General features: G+C 47.6%; 1 protein-coding gene and 1 long non-coding RNA gene across 4 annotated transcripts in view; one reads left to right on the forward strand and one right to left on the reverse strand.

The window, feature by feature from the left end:
* The window catches only part of kcng2 (potassium voltage-gated channel, subfamily G, member 2), a 67,345-nt gene that overhangs the window by 15,073 nt on the left and 34,723 nt on the right, over window positions 1-17,549 (forward strand). The window lies entirely within an intron of this gene.
* The window catches only part of LOC130567537 (uncharacterized), a 199,246-nt gene continuing 191,748 nt past the window's right edge, over window positions 10,052-17,549 (reverse strand). For both annotated transcript variants that reach the window (XR_008964591.1, XR_008964592.1), the window contains exons 2-4: window positions 15,624-16,005; window positions 15,148-15,547; window positions 10,052-12,036 (exon numbers count right to left, since the gene is read on the reverse strand). This is a non-coding gene — a long non-coding RNA (uncharacterized LOC130567537). The remainder of the gene's footprint in view (window positions 12,037-15,147; window positions 15,548-15,623; window positions 16,006-17,549) is intronic.

Below are 17,549 nucleotides of genomic sequence, written 5' to 3' on the forward strand. Positions count from 1 at the left end.
CGAGATATCAGTAGATTTGGCAGCATTCAGTACAAACATCTTATCCAGTATTACATTTAGTCGGTCTAAAACAGTGATTGTGCATCAAAAGGTTTCAATCATGTCAGTACGCAAATGAGCGTTCTAAATTTGCAGAGCGCATTTTTAATTTTGGTCGCGCATGCGCACCTGCGCACCACTTATGTGCATCCCTGGATATAACGCTGGATTTGGAGATCGTTTGAAACTGATATATGGAGCCGTCTCAGTGCTAAAAGATGCCGGACATGAACCGCATACGGTGAGTGAAACTGATGTCTGTGTTTTGTTGGCAATGGGTGCGCACGTGCTTTAGTTCAGCCTACCCCTCCCCCCCGCACGCGCCGTATGATTTCGGAAGTAATCGTACAACTGTATCTATCTTTTATAAATGTGATCAAACTAAATACTCTTCGAAGATACGAAGTATGCAATACTACTCTATAGGTACTCAAGATTAATATGAGATTGGCAGAAACCGTGTGTTAGGGCCGCTTTAACACAGAACATTATTTAGCATTGAGTGATGTTTACTGTATAAATACTTATGGGCCATTTTATTGCACAACAATCTATTATTGACAATGTTATCTCTCGAAAGCAATCTGACCTTAGGAACAAATATGTTAATATTATCAAAGTCCTAAATTTGCTTGATGACAGAAGCAGAATCTGAAATATTAATTAAATTGTTCCAAGTTTATATTCTTCTAAATCCTGAATCTTTATTTCCAGGCTTTATTCACATTTTAAAAATCACAGTTCCCTCTCTGTCGGTCTCTCGACGTTGTGTCGAACCGACAGATTGGGGTTCGTCTTGAGAACGTATCATCTTCTGAGTATTTTGAAAAGGCCAATGAAAATTGGCGAATGACATTTGCATGCCGAACTCCTCCCCGGATGTCCGGGTATAAAGGGAAGCCGGCGTGCTCATTCATTCACCGTTTGTTCTTCAGAGCCTGTGCATCTGATGGGCGACACAGCGATCTTCAGTCATCAATATTCTGCTGGAATCTACGACGTGGTGCAGTGGACGGTCCCTTCCTGCAGTGACTCTCCCCTAGGCGTCTCGGCAGTTCCGGAGGTGTTCGCCTGCGGGCGGTTGACGATTCAGACGTTGCATCATGGGTGGCTGTGTTCCCACGGGACTCAGCCACCACCTCGTCTGCTCCCCGTTCCGTGACAGCAGGACTACAGCCCTGCCGCCCACTACGGCAAGCAGCGAGGGTGATATGAGGATTACTGTGAGCGTTAATCCGCCAGCCACTGGCTCACGGACCATTCACACCTCGTCTCACTCGTCTGACCATTCCCCAGGAGATGGTCCCACCGTCTTGTTCCTCAACCACGTATTCGGAAATGGTGCGTGACAATGATGAGATGTCCCTTGCAGCATCGGGGGGGTGATGTACTGCCATCCGACTTAGGCGATTCCTCGGAGCTCCCTCCCTTGGGGGGTTGAGCCCAGGAAGAAGCGGACGTCGAAATGTCAGCCATGCTTTCCCGGGCCGCCGTGAGCGTTGGGTTGCAGTGCCCGCACTGCCTCTCCCGGCGCTCGCGGCTGGATACATGGTGCTTCGGGCTTGAGCACGGCTCCAAGCCGCGCCCACCCCCAGTGCCGTGTTTACCGGAAGTGCATGGGGAACTTAGTAAGACCTGGAACGCCCCGTTTCTGGCACATTCACATCAAACAAGTTCTGTCACCCTCTCTTCCATCGAGGGTGAGGCAGCTAGAGGATACGTCGATGTCCCCCAGGTGGAGTATGCCTCCGCGGAGCACTCGTGCCCGCAGGCGGCGGCCACCAGGGGGGCTCGACCTAGACTCCCGTCCAAAGCATGGAGGGTCTCGGCATCTCCGGTGTCGAGAGCTTACATTGCTGCGGGCCAAGCTGCCTCCTCTCTCCATGCTATGGCTCCTGCCAGGCCAAGGCGTTGAGAGAGCTCCACGAGGGTAAGACCGACCCAGCGCTTATGCAGGAACTCCGCGCCACCACCGACCTCGCTCTATGGGCGACCAAGGTGTCCGCGCAGGCCCTGGGTCGGACGATGTCCACACTTGTGGTCCATGAGAAACACCTCTGGCCGAACCTTGCGCAGATGAATAATGCCGAGAAGGTCCGCTTTCTTGACGCACCCATCTCGCAAGGGGGGGGGGCTGGTTGGTGATTCTCTCGACACGCAGTCCTCGACAGTAAAGAAGCAGACAGAGGATATCAAGCATATCCTCCCGTGCCGTGACTCAGCCGCCTCGGCCGCCGAGTTCTGTGCACCGTCTGCTTCCCAGCAGCCCTGGTCCTCTTCGACGCCCTCCGGTTCTGGCGCCCCCACTCAGGCGGCCCCCCGGAAGAGACATCGAGGAGTAGACCATCGCCCCGTCAGCAGCCGCGGCAAAAGCAGCGGCCCTCATGGGAAGACACCGGGGAGATCGAGAATACCATCGGGCCCGACCCCGGCCATTCCACGCTGGGTGGTCGGTCCGGGACGCCTGCCCCGTCCCCAACGGCCCACTCGCATAAAAGTTCTCTCTCTCTGGGTGTGTATCACAGCCGTTCTCACCCTCTACACGATGGTGTTTGGCAACTCGACGTTGTGTCGCGGCAACCCAATGTCGAGGATAATCAGTAGCCCTCAGCACTCTCAATCGACAGTGCATTGTGCTACATCCTCGCCAGGCAGGTAAGTCAGCAGAGCTGATCTCCTCCCCGGGGGCTTTCCCACGGCAAGGAATCCGCACTGCCAGCCATCGAACCACCCTCTGGGAGGTCGATGAAGCAGATCGTACTCCTAGCCCCGGTCTCGGTCCCTGGGAGCCTGACTAGAGCCCCCAAACCGTCACGGTGGCTACAGGATACGATCCGTCTCGGCTACACGATACAACTTACCAGATGCCCGCTCGAGTTCGGAACATCCTTTTACCTCAGTCAGAGGCAAGGATGCTCCCATGCTTCGGGCCAGGGTCACCACCCCTCTGGCAAGCGATCGTGCTCGTCCCTCTGGCCGAGATGTTCAATGGGTTCTGCAGCCCGTACTTCATCATCCCCAAAGAAGGGGGTTTCTAGATCTGCGTACCCTGAACAGGCACCTACTCAAACTGCCGTTAAGGATGCTCACGCAGAAGCGCATGGTGTCTACCAGACGTCAAGATTGGTTCATGGCAATGGACCTGAAGGACGCTTACTGTCATGTCTCGATTTCGGGCGGGTGTATCAGTACAGAGTCCTCCCTTTCAGTCTGTCCCTGTCCCCACGAGTCTTCACGAAGACCGTGGAAGCCGCCCTCACTCCCCTCGGGGAGAGAGGTGTGCGGGTACCAACTATCTCGACGACTGGCTCATCTGGGCACACTCGCGAGATCTGTTGTGTACACACAGGGACCTAGTGCTCCGGCACCTAGATCGGTTGGGACCTCAGGTCAACCGAGAAAAGAGCAAGCTCTCCCCTGTACAGAGCATCCTCTTTCTCGGTAGGGAACTCGACTCTGTCTCCATGACAGCGTGACTGACTCAGAGCACACTCAGTATTTCAGGCAGTCAGCGGTCCCCCTGAAACTTTCAGAGGCTCCTGGGTACATGGCATCCTCGGTGGGGGTGGTCCCCCTCGGGTCGATGCACATGCGACCGCTCCAACACTGGCTACAGAGACGGGTTCCCTGGAGAGCGTGGCACACCGGCAGCAGGCATATGGTCATCACGCCTTTCTGCCGACGCACCCTGACCCCCTGAAGGTCCGCAAGACCTTCTTGCGGACAGGGTCCCCCTAGGGCAGGCGCAAGGCGCATCGTGGTGACAACGGTTGCCTCCCTGTAGGGTTGGGGTGCCGTGTGCAACGGGCACGCAGTGTCGGGGTGGTGGACGGGCCCCCGCCTGCGTTGGCATTTCAACTGCCTAGAGTTGTTGGCTGTGCTACTTGCACTGAAGAGGTGGCAACCTCTTGTGCAGGGCAAGCACGTGCTGGTCTGGCAGGACAGCACAGCTGCCGTGGCGTTATTAATCGTCAGGGTGGCATTCGCTCACGGCAGCTAACACGACTCGCCCCACGCCTCCTCCTCTGGAGTCAGCAGGTGATCAGCTCCCTGCGAGCCACACACATCCCGGGCGACCTGAACCAGTCAGCCAACTCGCTCTCTTGTCAGTCGACGCCTCGCGGAGAGTGGCGACTACATCCCCGCGCAGTCCAGCTCATATGGGAGCAGTTCAGCCAGGCGCAGGTGGACCTGTTGCCTCCCTGGACTCCTCCCATTTCCGCTTTGGTACTCCCTGACCGAGGGACCCCTCGGCATGGATACCCTAGCGCACAGCTGGCCGCAGGGTAAGCGGAAGTACGCCTTCCCCCCAGTAGCCTCATTGCACAGGGCTTGTGCAAGGCCAGGGAAGAGGAGCATCAAGTGGTACTAGTTACGCCCTATTGGCATTAACCGGACTTGGTTCTCGGAGCTAAGGCTCTTGACAACAACTCCCTCCTGGCTGCTCCCCCTGGCGAAGGACCTGCTTTCCCAGGGGAAGGGGCACATTACGGCATCCCAGGCAGACCTCTGGAACCTCCATGTCTGGACGGGACGAGGAGATCGTGAGTGGCCCACCCCCTGCGCTGGTTGGGACATCACTCAGGCTAGGGCCTCGGCCACTAGGCGGCTATACGCCCATAAGTGGCACCTCTTCTCGTCCTGGTGCTCTTCTCGGTGAGAAGACCCGTGAAGTTGCTTGATCGGGAACAGGCTGTCCCTTCCTCAGGAGAGACTGGAGAGTAACATCCCCCCTCCACACTGGGAGTGTAATGTAGCCGCTACTAGGGCTGAACGATTAATCGAAATCGAATCGCAATCGCGATGTGAGACGTTGCGATTTGCTAATCGCAAGAGGCTGCGATGTGGAAGCGATGTGAAAAATAGCAAACGCGTCTGTTCCAAGCCCGCTTTGAGTGGCATTCTTGTTAACCAACTGAGTGAGCGAACCTCCGTTATGCCTAATCAGCACTGCCCTAGCCAACTGCGTAAACGTCCGTCATCAAAAAAACAAACAAACACAAGGCAGGAGAGAGTGTGTGTTATTATGGCATCTGCAGAGTCAGATCGATCATATTAGGCAAATAAATATTAAAGAACCGTCCAATTCATAAGACCGCACACACAGCCTGTGTCATACTCGCACGTCTCTGCCCCGCGTTGCGCGTCTCCCGCATCTCGCGGACGAGCCGTTTAAACTTGACGCACACACATAGCCTGTTTCATACTCGCGCGTCTCCCGCATCTCGAGGACGAGCCGTTTAAACTCTACGCGCACACACAGCCTGTTTCGTAATGACGTTTATAGTACTTGAGTCCGGCTCCACACGGGCATCTGGCAATATGGACGAGGCTTGACGCACGCGTGCACCCTGTGTCAACTCACGCCTAGCTCCGCGTTTCAAATGTAAATTCTATCTAACTGTTTTGCTAATTTCACTTGGATGAAATTAAACATTCAGCACATTTTCTATTTGTTTTAAAAAATCCCACATACTTAAAAAATAATAAATCTGCCTATGTAACTATGTCTATGTCACTAATAGTGTACACTGGTATTTGGATTCTATTGGTGTGATGTAATCGGGAAGTTGGGAACCAATTGAACAACAGTAAGCAGNACGCCCTATTGGCATTAACCGGACTTGGTTCTCGGAGCTAAGGCTCTTGACAACAACTCCCTCCTGGCTGCTCCCCCTGGCGAAGGACCTGCTTTCCCAGGGGAAGGGGCACATTACGGCATCCCAGGCAGACCTCTGGAACCTCCATGTCTGGACGGGACGAGGAGATCGTGAGTGGCCCACCCCCTGCGCTGGTTGGGACATCACTCAGGCTAGGGCCTCGGCCACTAGGCGGCTATACGCCCATAAGTGGCACCTCTTCTCGTCCTGGTGCTCTTCTCGGTGAGAAGACCCGTGAAGTTGCTTGATCGGGAACAGGCTGTCCCTTCCTCAGGAGAGACTGGAGAGTAACATCCCCCCTCCACACTGGGAGTGTAATGTAGCCGCTACTAGGGCTGAACGATTAATCGAAATCGAATCGCAATCGCGATGTGAGACGTTGCGATTTGCTAATCGCAAGAGGCTGCGATGTGGAAGCGATGTGAAAAATAGCAAACGCGTCTGTTCCAAGCCCGCTTTGAGTGGCATTCTTGTTAACCAACTGAGTGAGCGAACCTCCGTTATGCCTAATCAGCACTGCCCTAGCCAACTGCGTAAACGTCCGTCATCAAAAAAACAAACAAACACAAGGCAGGAGAGAGTGTGTGTTATTATGGCATCTGCAGAGTCAGATCGATCATATTAGGCAAATAAATATTAAAGAACCGTCCAATTCATAAGACCGCACACACAGCCTGTGTCATACTCGCACGTCTCTGCCCCGCGTTGCGCGTCTCCCGCATCTCGCGGACGAGCCGTTTAAACTTGACGCACACACATAGCCTGTTTCATACTCGCGCGTCTCCCGCATCTCGAGGACGAGCCGTTTAAACTCAACGCGCACACACAGCCTGTTTCGTAATGACGTTTATAGTACTTGAGTCCGGCTCCACACGGGCATCTGGCAATATGGACGAGGCTTGACGCACGCGTGCACCCTGTGTCAACTCACGCCTAGCTCCGCGTTTCAAACAAATGTAAATTCTATCTAACTGTTTTGCTAATTTCACTTGGATGAAATTAAACATTCAGCACATTTTCTACTTGTTTTAAAAAATCCCACATACTTAAAAAATAATAAATCAGCCTATGTAACTATGTCTATGTCACTAATAGTGTACACTGGTATTTGGATTCTATTGGTGTGATGTAATCGGGAAGTTGGGAACCAATTGAACAACAGTAAGCCCTATTTGAATAATGCCCTAAACACACTACAAAAATGAATTTTGTAATGGTTTTAATGGAAACATTTTTTTTGTTTTCTTTCAGCAGGGTAACTATACCCATACTGTGCTCCACACAACAATATTGAGCTGAAGCTTGAATTAGAAAAGTTAAAATCGCAAATCAAATCGCAATCGCAATGTCTGTCAAAAATATCGCAATTAGATATTTTCCCCAAATCGCACAGCCCTAGCCGCTACGGCCGCTCATCATGACCCAGTTGCTGGGAAACCTCTGGGACAGCACGACCTGGTCATTAGGTTCCTAAGGGGCGCGAGAAGGCTACCGCCTTGTCCGTGCTCCATACCCTCTTACGACCTAGGCGGCGGGCCTCAAGAGGTCCCCCCTTCGAGCTGCCGCTCTTACTCACCTCACGATAAAGACGACTCTACTGATGGCGCTCACCTCCAAGAGGGTAGGGGACCTACAAGCACCCTCCGTGTCCACAGATTGCCTAGAACTCGGGCCTGTGATTCTCACGTTATCCTGAGACCCCGGCCCGGCTACGTGCCCAAAGTTCCCACCACTCCCCCTAGAGACCAGGTGGTGAACCTGCAGGCGCTCCCCACTGGGGAGGAAGACCCAACCCCATCCATGTTGTGTCCAGTACGCGCACTGCGCCTCTACTTGGACCGCACGCAGAGCTTCAGAAGCGCTGAGCAGCTCTTGTCTGTTTTGGAGGTTAGCAGAAGGGGAGGACTGTCTCCAAACAGAGGCTGGTGCACTGGATCATGGATGCCGTCACTACGGCATACCGATCTCAAGATTGCCCCTGCCCGTTGGCACACTCCAGGAGGGAGGGCACACTCCACTCGGGGTGTAGCCTCCCCATGGGCACTGGCTCAGGGTGCCTCTCTGGCAGACATCTGCAGAGCTGGGGGTTGGGCTATGCCCAACACCATCGTGAGGTTCTAATACCTACGCGTGGAACCAGTGTCAGCCCGCGTCCTGCAGGGCAACGTGTAGGACCGGCAGCCGGTAGGGCGTACGCCTGCGAAAGCCCTTCCCCCCTTCCGTAGGTGGGTCAGCGGCTATTTCCGCCTCCCTTCTTTCCCCACTGGGTAAAGAACAGGCATTCCATCCATCACTAAGCACCTTCCTGGGGGCAGGCTGGGCAGAGCAGCCCTGCCCCCTTAGGCCGGGGAACAGTTGAGCCATCTACATAGCTCTAACTGGACCTAGTGCTCCAGACGTGGGCGGTTCCGTCTGATGTATCCTCATGAATGGTTCCCACCTCGGCAACCCATGACCTCCCTAGGTGGACTTCCACCTTGCGGTTAACTCCTTCAGTCCGCACATTTTCCCATGAGTTCTCCCCTGATGGTGAGACGATGTGGTGTCTCCACTAATTCCTCCCTACGGTAGGTAGTGGTCTCTGTAGCGTTTTTCCCCCAGGGGGAATAATGCTTACCCAGTGGCCCTTACGGTGCCGGACGGCTTCTCGCTGATAGAGAATTAAGGCCTCCGCCCGTGACGGCCGGTGGCAGGGGCTTCCCACCTTTTCGAAAAGGATCTGGGACCCCCTACCTCTCCACTGGACGGTTACATTTTCGCGCTAGCGCTCACGTCTGACTCGCCCAGGCCAGTCAGCGTCGCTCCGCTAGAGATTGTGACGCGGCTCAGCGCTGTGGCGTTTTCCATAGGAACCCCAATGTGTTGGTTCGACACAACGTCGAGAGACCGACAGAAAGGGTACGTCTTGGTTACGTATGTAACCTCAGTTCCCTGATGGAGGGAACGAGACGTTATGTCCTTTATGCCACAACGCTGGCCGCCCGCCGCAGCGGTCGGGGATGCTCTCAGGCTCCTCAGACCAAACGGTGAATGAATGAGAAAATTTCATTCGCCAATTTTCATTGGCCTTTTCAAAATACTCAGAAGATGATAGGTTCTCAAGACAAACCCCAATCTGTCGGTTCGACACAACGTCGAGAGACCGACAGAAAGGGAACTGAGGTTACATACGTAACCAAGACGATTTTGGGGACATTTAAACCTGATTGTACATACACAGTTAACACAGTTAATCACAAGTCAGAATGGTTATAAACTTTTATGCTGCTTATGATTTTATGATGATGTTCATTTCTTTTTGAAGTCTAAACAGATATTGACAAAAATAAAGCACACATACAAACAGACAAACTTAAAGGTACAGTTTGTAAAAATTTTGCAGTAAAATATCCATAAACCACTATGCCAGTGTTATATATTTTGTTCAGCTGTGTACTTACAATATCTCAAATGTTTCCAACTACTTGTAAATCGTGAGAAAATCTGCATTCTAAACAGTGACACGGGGTTGTGCAGTCGACTGTCAACAGCGTCATAACCGCTTTACCCTTTTGTTACCGCCTTTACTGACGTAGAAACCGCATGACAACAGTGTCGTGGACAAATGCGGAAGTAGTGTCTAGCGCCCAGCAAGCCACTGGCTTGTTTCGAGCAGTCACTTATTTATGGACCAAAATTATATGCAACATTTATAAAACTTTATTACTTTACCAGTACAGACACAAATACCTGTACTGTACATTACGCACAACTGGTTCTAAACAGGCTCTTAAAGAGAGAGAGAGAGAAGAGAGAGAGCAATGTCTTGCTGCTAATGGAGCACTTGACCCTTCAGCAGGGCTACACGGAATCCGCGCCTGCAGCTATCCGCGGAGATTTCTGCGGAATGGATTTTAGTTCCCGTCATAGTTGTATTTCACTTTATGCGGTGCGGCGCAAAGCAATGACAACATGTATCAAAGTATCGAGAGTGTTTGATCTCGCAGTGACATGATGTCACACGCGATCGGTCTGCACTGCACACGGCTCGCGCGCGCCCACTTGAGACTAAAGGCTGTATTGATTGCTGTTGCGGTTTTTATTGAAACAAACAATTTGGTATTTAAAATGAGTAAAATAAAATCCACAGTGGAAGAGTTAAGAAAACGTCATCTGTCAGCAAAAATTACAGCACGAGACAGAGCGAAAGAATTAGGGAATGACTTTTATGAGGATGGGGGAGTGATGTTCTGTAAAGTCTGTCAGCACTCTGTTGATTACCTGAGGAGACAGACAGCACTAGATCATCTCAAATCCGTTCGCCACAAGAATCGAAGGGCGAGTGCTCCAGGTAAGGTTTTTTTTAAGTAATATTTTTATTTTGTGGTAAAAACAGAGAGAAGTGTCATTTTCTTAACGGTTTCCTCGATAGCATTTAGTTTAAGTTGCCAGACACCATTTTTGATGATTTTCACAAAACTGTGATGTCCCCAGGGGCGTAGCAAGCTTTTCAAAACTGCGGGGGATGGATGTGGTTTGTTTGTTAACAATAAAAACGATGAATACAATGACAGAACGGTACAAAAGGTATAACATACAAGATATAAAAAGCTTCCCATTTAAATGAGTGATACTAGAAAAGTATAAAAACACACTCGGTAGTAAGCTTGATAGTGACATGGGTCTGACAGGACTGTGACTGCTAAATTTAGCTTACTTGCGCCTTGAAAAGGGGAGATATTTAAAAAAAAAAACGCCCACACAAAGCTTTTTCTGTGGTGGTATAAGTAATGTAACAATTTACTGTTTTTAAACATTAAAATAATATACACTTTTCTTTCATTGTTCTTCAACAGGTATGCAAACAATGACATCATTTCTCACTTTTTTCTCCTCAACAGGTACAATCAAACACAACAGGTAAGTATCCACAAAAGTATTCAGCTAATCAACAAACAATGCTCAAAATATCAAAATCAATTGCACTGGCAATAAACCCATAAATACACTGCTTAACAATGACAATTTGTCCCTCCTCCTTGTCAATTCCCTGCCTTCTTCATCACAGTTACTTTATACATTGCATGCCACATACATAACCGAATTTAGCTAGCTGCTGAACAATATCCCAATTAGCAATTAGCATTAGTCTAAAAAACGAAATATAATACAGAAAACACTCGACATGTCAACAAAACATAAACAGAACATCTTCCCAAACACATATCAAGCTTATTTAAAAACCTCGAAAGCATAAACACTCATTCAAAGTACCTGGAAAAGGGAGATGTAAATAACCATAACCATAAGTTCCCGCCTCCTCAGCACGAGCTGACCGATAAATCTAACACACCAAGAGAGGCGGGACTTAAGGCAGAAAGCCAATCATTCAATTCAATTCAATTTTATTTATATAGCGCTTTTCACAATGTGCATTGTTCCAAAGCAGCTTTACAGGAGCAAATAAGAAAAACACAGAAAGGTAAAACACAGCACAGTGCATGGTGTTTATAGACCAAGCAAGATCATTATAATAAATAATATCTAATAAATAAATGAATAAATAAATGCAGTCTCCCGGTGAGCAAGCCAACACTGCACTGCTCTGCTGTGGCGAGGAACCCAAACTCCAATGCTGAATAATGGAGAAAAAAAAACCTCGGGAGAAACCAGGCTCAGCCGGGAGGGCCAGATCTCCTCTGACGTGTCATAGCTGCACTCAGTGACCCCGACCAAAGCCACCGAGCAACGTCCACGAAGAACAGGGAGAGCCCACGAGCCGCGACCCAGGAAGCCCCACCCGCCGAAACCGTGCAGGTCCAACCCGGTCCCATTCCGTGGTCAACAACAGACAACAGAGGGACAACCAGGGAAAAGTAGTAATGGCATAATTAACTTTATTCCTCTGTTGTCCGACATCGACCACAAAACAAGACCAACCAGACCAGACCCACACAGTCCCAACAAATGAAACGCCCCGAACACAACCAACAAGCCCCCCCACTCCCTACAACACCCACCCAGCTACCTCCAATCAAAGTCACTGAGTGCAGCCATAACTTCAAACTGCTGTCGTGTGATGTAAGTTTAGCATTAAATACCAAGTATTGTAAATTTAGCATTTATGTGACAGGTAGTCCGTCTTTGCTCTCGGTTGGGGATGGAATTGTCTGAGCTGGGCCGGCCAGATGGTCGCCTTTTTCTTGGGTGGTGATGGAATTGCCTTGGATGGAGCTGGATGGTCAGTCAGTCCGCAGGCTCTCGCAGGAGGATGGCACGGGATTTTCCGATGTAGCTGGCGTAATCTCTAGTTGTGGATGGGCATATGACGTTCATCTGGGCCTGGCGGAATCTCTCCCTACCTCGGGATGGGCATCCCGAGGCGAGGGCAGAAACAGAAAGAGAATAATTAGCGTAGCTGCTGTTCATTAGCTATGTATTAGTGAATGCTTGGCTGAAAAGATGTGTCTTTAATCTAGATTTAAATTGGGAGAGTGTGTCTGACCCTCGAATAGTATCGGGGAGGCTATTCCAGAGTTTAGGTGCTACGTATGAGAAAGCTCTACCCCCTTTGGTGGATTTAGTTATTCTAGGTGTTATCAAAAGTCTGGAGTTTTGAGATCTTAGAGAGCGTGATGGGTTGTAGTGTGGTAGAAGCTCTGTTATGTAGGTAGGGGCTAAACCGTTTAAGGCTTTATAAGTAATTAAAAGAACTTTAAAGTCAATACGATACTTAATGGGTAACCAGTGAAGGGTTGATAACATTGGGGTTATGTGATCGTATTTTCTGGACCTGGTTAGAACTCTGGCAGCTGCATTCTGAACTAACTGTAGTTTGTTTATTGATGCTGCAGGACAACCACTAAGCAGTGCATTACAGTAGTCAAGTCTTGAGGTCACAAATGCATGAATAAGCTTCTCTGCTCAGCCACACATAAAATATTTCGCAATTTGGCAACATTTCTAAGGTGGAAGAAGGCTGTTTTTGTGACATTTGAGATGTGATTTTTAAATGACAGGTTGCTGTCTAATATAACGCCAGGTCTTTAACTGTATTTGTTGGAGTAACAGTGCAGCCTTCAATTTGCAGGTCATAATCCGAAATATTCTGCTCACGTGTCTTTGGTCCGATAAGTAATATTTCTGTTTTATTAGAATTTAAAAGAAGGAAATTACAAGTCATCCAATGCTTTATATCGTCGATGCACTCTGCCAATTTGGATAGTTGGAAGGAATCATCTGGTCTTGATGAGATATATAGCTGAGTATCATCTGCATAACAGTGGAAGCTAATTCCATGTTTTCTAATAATGTTTCCAAGGGGCAGCATGTATATGGAGAATAGCAAGGGTCCTAAAACCGACCCTGAGGTAATCCATAATTTACTTGCGTTAGATTTGATGATTCCCCATTTAAATGGACAAATTGATGTCGTCTGATAAGTAAGATCTGAACCATTGTAGTGCCTGTCCCTGAATACCGGTATAATTGTGTAAGCGATCTAGAAGTATTTTATGGTCTACAGTATCGAACGCAGCACTAAGGTCGAGCAGGACTAGGAGTGAGATGTTACCTTTATCTGATGCTATAAGCAGGTCGTTTGTAATTTTAACGAGCGCAGTTTCAGTACTATGATGCGGTCTAAACCTGACTGGAATTTTTCGTGTATGTCATTATTTTGTAAGAAAGAGCACAACTGAGTGGACACTACTTTTTCTAGTATTTTAGACAGGTAAGGGAGATTTGAAATCGGTCTATAGTTTCCTAGTTCATTGGGGTCTAAGTTTGGTTTCTTGATAAGAGGCTTAATGACGGCCAGTTTAAAGGGTCCTGGGACATGGCCTAGATTAATTGACGAGTTGATAATGTTATAAATGGGCTCAATTGCAACGGGTAATAACTCTTTTAATAATTTAGTTGGTATGGGGTCTAATAAGCAAGTTGTAGGTTTAGATGTTGCAATAAGTTTAATTAAATCTTCCTGTTTTATAGGTGAAAAACACTGTAGCCTTTCTTTTGGGGCGATGGTTGGTACTAATTTATAGGACAGACTTGGAGGTTGAGTTTTTACTATTTTGTCTCGTATGTTTTCGATTTTCTCTGTAAAAAATTCATGAATCATTGCTACCAAGGTGCGGGGAATACCCAGGTCAGGTGAAGTCTGTTTATTTGTTAGTTTAGCAACTGTACTAAATAAAAACCTTGGATTGTTTTTGTTAGTTTCTATGAGGTTACGGAGGTGCTCAGCCTTTGCTGCTTTTAGTGCCTTTTTATAACAGTTTGCCTCTCTTTCCACGCAATTTTAAAGACCTCTAATTGGGTTTGTTTCCATTTGCGCTCCAGTTTACGTGTTTCTCTTTTAAGGGCGCGAGTGGTGCTATTGTACCATGGTGCTGCGTTTTTCTCATTAATCTTTTTTGACTTCATAGGTGCGACAGCTTCTAATGTATTAGAGAAAATAGTGCCCAATTTGCTGGTCATGTCATCGAGCGATTCTATATTTATTGGTATGGTTATTAAAGGAGTCAGATCTGGCAAGCTCTTTGCGAAACTATCTTTAGTAGTCGAGGTAATTGTTCTACCCTGTCGATAACGAGTTAAACGGCTGATTTCTGCAGTGCGCAGTGTACATGTTATAAGATAGTGATCAGTGACATCGTCGCTTTGAGGTATAATATCTATATTGGTTAGATCGGCTCCGTGAGATATAATCAAGTCTAGTGTATGATTAAATCGATGAGTGGGTCCATTGATGTGTTGTGTTACTCCAAAAGAGTGTAATAGCTCTGTAAACGCCACTGCTAATGCATCGTTAGCACTATCTACGTGGATATTAAAGTCTCCGACAATTAGTACTTTATCAACGTTAACCAATAGGTCCGATAGGAAGTCCGCAAACTCTTTCAGAAAATCAGTGTAGGGACCAGGGGGTCTATACACTGTAGCCAACGTACAAGAAAGCAATGGTTTTTTACTGTCAATTGGAACAATTATGTTCAACGCAAGCACTTCAAATGATTTAAATTTATGCTCCGTTCTCTGAGTTACAGTAAGAAAGTCTCTAAAGATTGTTGCGACACGCCACCTCGACCAACCGGACGTGGCTCATGCATATAACAGTAGCTTGGTGGGTACACTCATTTAGACCGTAATAATCATTTGGTTTAAGCCAGGTTTCGGTAAGGCAAAGTATATCAAAACTGTTGTCTGTGATCATTTCATTTACAATAACTGCTTTTGAATTTAGTGATCTAATATTAAGTAGGCCGAACTTTATGAGTTTGTTTTGGTCGTTTATTACATTGTCCTCAGGTTTAATCACGATTAGATTTTTTCTCTGAGATTTGGCTATTTTGTTATTTTGTAGTATTATTCGGGGGACAGACACAGTCTCTATGCATTTGGAAGCAGTAACATTTCTAACAGATGAGTGGGAGGAACACAGACTTTGGTTGAAGTTTTGACTTACCGCTGGGAGACGTAGTCAAGCGGTGCGTAGCGTCTTTGAGATGTTGTCAGACAGAAGAACCGCTCCGATGCTGCTGGGGTGCAGGCCGTCAGGGCGGAAGAGCCTAGGTCGCTCCCAGAACAGATCAAAATTATTAACAAAGAGCAGCTTCTGTTCAATACACCATGACATCAACCATTTATTTAGAGCAAATAGTCTACTGAACTTTTCATTCCCTCGTCGGTAGGTAGGAAGCGGCCCTGATACGATGATCCTCGCCGTGGGCGATGCGTTGCGTACCGTCTCGATCAGACTCCTGAAGTCCCTCTTCAGGATCTCCGACTGCCTCATCCTGAGTCATTCACCCCCGCGTGCAGCACGACAGCTCCACGTTAGCATCGTCCTTCAGGATCGCAGGTACCTGCGCAGAGACATCAAGAACACGGGCGCCAGGAAAACAATGAGTGGCACCTTACCTTTAGTGGAGGAAGCGGTACGTTCCGGACGATTGAGTCTCCGATGACCACAGCGTTGCATTCCGTCTCGCAGAGGGCGGCAAAGCGGTTCCTGGTCGGGATCTCGAAGACCGGTGGCGGCGGTTGGGTCATCGCTCCAGTCCTAGCTCGCGCCTTTCGCCGTGGGTGTGCCGGTGCAGGAGTGAAGTTTATTTGGGCTGACCGTGTTCTCGAAGCCTGGGCTCTGTAGAAGTAGAAGGAGTATTAAAATCGCGATGAAAACTTACCGCGGATTTGCGAGCGTCAGCTCTGGATGTTTCCAGTGCCGTTTTTCGTTCTCGCAGCCGTGTCTGCTTCTCTAGTAGATCCTGGATCTGCTTCTCCACAGCCTCCAGTTCCGACTGAAGTGCGATCGTTTCCTCATCTGCACACAGAGGTACAAACACATCTGAAACATTAGCCATTAGTGATGTAGTAACGAGAACAGTGTGTTAAGCAGTAAGCAGGCAGGCTGGGAATGCTAACAGCCTGAGGCTAATAGCGAGTGATCCTATAAAAATAAATTATCTGTGCTTTTAAGTACGATTTTTGGTATGGGATATATTTAAGGATATGTTTTACCCTCGGAGAATAACAATTTAAAACACAAGTCTTAGGATATAACAACAATAAACGATGTATTAAGAATAAGTTTGAAAGAGCTCCGACTCAAACCACGCGCTCTCAGCAAACAGGAAGTGACGAATCATCAGCCGGTCACACTCAAAGCCGGTGTCATGTTTGTGAGGGAGGGAAGAGGAGGCAGCCGCAGCGAGCGCAGAGACAGAGCGGCCAGAGAAAGGGAGGAGCGACTGCTGTAAGGCGTTTGTGCAAAACTGCGGAAAAACTGCAGAAAAAGTGCGGGTGTTGAACCCTCTAACCGGGAAAAGTGTGGGTGTTTATCCCCCACGGGTGAGACGCCCCTGGATGTCCCCCAGAATATTTTCTTCTATGCCTCACTGGCTGCAATGTACCTTCATCTCTTACTACTTCAGTTGATGTTGAGAGACTTTTTTCTCTCTATTCTTCACTTCTAACACAGCACAGACGCAGTCTAACTGAAGACAATATTAAAATGATGCTGATTGCCAAGTTCAACACCAGAGATCATAAATGAGCTCCAAACCCCATAATTGTTTCTGCTGGGTCACTTGTTTTCTTATGTTTATCAGACTGGTCTGTAATTAACTGATTGTCACACCAGCCAGTACTTATTTATTGGCTTAAATATGTAATTGTTATTTATAATTGTACAAAAGAATTTATATCAATACGGAGTATTTTCTGCATCTTTTTTGTGGTATGTAATGTACCTTTATCTCTGTATTACTTCAGTAGATGTTGAGAGAGTTTTTTTCCTCTATGATGCTAATTGCAAAGTTGAACATTAGAGATTATAAATGATAATAAATGATTACTGTATAAATGCAAACATCAGAATTGTTTTCTGTTAAATTACTTGTTTTCTTGTGTTTCTATCAGACTATTTTGTAATAAAAAAATTTAACATATATTTTCTGCATCCTTTTTGTGATGTACTATAAAAGAGACATGGCTTTGTTTTGAAAACTGGTTATTCCAATTACATTTGTATTGTAAACCTCAAATAAAAGTTAGGAAATTCTTATTTTTTATTTTACTTGTAATTTTTTCAAGGCCCATTCCATCAGCTCTTTTTAACACATTAAAAATATATACTGCAGATTTTTCAAACACGGTGGGGCATTTTGTATTTAAGTGACCTAGCTAATGTTGTAGGGCAGGTGTTTGACCCGGAAGGGTAAAAAGATTTTTTACCGCATTCTCATTTGCAAACGCAAAGTTCAACCACGCAGGTAACTCATGGACATTGTAAGCTTGTAACGTAGTGGCCTTAAAAGAGTTTTTAGAGTTTATGTTGGGCGCCAGACAGCTTAAATTAACTGTCGA

This window comes from Triplophysa rosa, linkage group LG16 (assembly GCF_024868665.1).
Source record: "Triplophysa rosa linkage group LG16, Trosa_1v2, whole genome shotgun sequence".
In the NCBI taxonomy this organism is placed as follows: Eukaryota; Metazoa; Chordata; class Actinopteri; order Cypriniformes; family Nemacheilidae; genus Triplophysa; species Triplophysa rosa.